This window comes from Octodon degus, unplaced genomic scaffold, assembly GCF_000260255.1.
Source record: "Octodon degus isolate 3935 unplaced genomic scaffold, OctDeg1.0 scaffold00287, whole genome shotgun sequence".
In the NCBI taxonomy this organism is placed as follows: Eukaryota; Metazoa; Chordata; class Mammalia; order Rodentia; family Octodontidae; genus Octodon; species Octodon degus.
This window is the reverse complement of record NW_004524863.1, coordinates 1,367,466-1,368,361: the sequence shown is the minus strand read 5'-3', so window position 1 is coordinate 1,368,361 and position 896 is coordinate 1,367,466. Positions and strand designations below refer to the sequence as shown.

Sequence of the window (896 nt, the reverse complement as noted above, 5' to 3'; positions counted from 1 at the left end):
GTGTGTGGCCAGCTCAGCCCACCAGGGGGCGGGGCTGGCTGGCATGTGGTGCTGGGGGATTGAACCTCGGTCCCTGTGCTTTGCTAAACTTGTTCCAAGTAGGCGCTTTAGACCACTGAGCCATCTCACCAGCCCAACAATTAAATTTTAAAATTGCAAAAATAAAATAAAAATCTCAACTATGCCACTGAAGACTCAAATAAGTAAATGCCAAAATGGGAAACATTTGTCTTAATGCCATTTAGACCAGTGACTTTCAGCCTCAGATGCACATTAAACTGAACAGCTTTTTATAAATACTGATTCCAGGCACCACTCCTCAGAGAATCTATTTCAATTTGGGATCAAAACTTCCATTGTTAATCAGTTTGTAGCCAGAGTGTCATTCTATATAGTTTAAGCTGGCCTTGAGCTCACTATGTAGCCCAGGCTGCCCTCAGACTCCTCATGATCTTCCTGCCTCAGCCTCCTGAGTGCTGGAATTACCCGTATGTGCCACCCCACTTGGCCCAAAGCATTTTTAAAACCTCTCTCACGTTAATTTAGCCAGGACTGAGAACAATTGAGTCCAAACAATTGAGTCCAATCTCCCTATTTTACTAAAAAGAAAGGTAAAACCCATAATGGGTGGGCAAATTGCCCAAAATTACTTAGCATGTTAGTGCAAGATGCACCTTCAGCAGGGTATGGTGGTGCATGCCTGTAATCCTAGCACTCAGCAAGCCGTGGCTGCAATATCCAGCGAGTTTGAGGCCAGCCTAGGTTACATAATAACATAGCAAATACAAGGCCATCCTGAACTACTTAGCAGACTTTGTCTCAAACTTCCTCCCATGGGGCCGGGGAGATGGCTCAGTGGAATAAGCGCTTCCCTGGCAAGTGCAAGGGCCTGAGTT

General features: G+C 45.5%; 1 protein-coding gene across 1 annotated transcript in view; it reads left to right on the top strand.

Moving 5' to 3' along the window:
* Nucleotides 1-896, top strand: part of LOC111814288 (uncharacterized protein CXorf49-like) — an 11,849-nt gene that overhangs the window by 7,370 nt on the left and 3,583 nt on the right. The gene's annotated exons all lie outside the window — the stretch shown is intronic.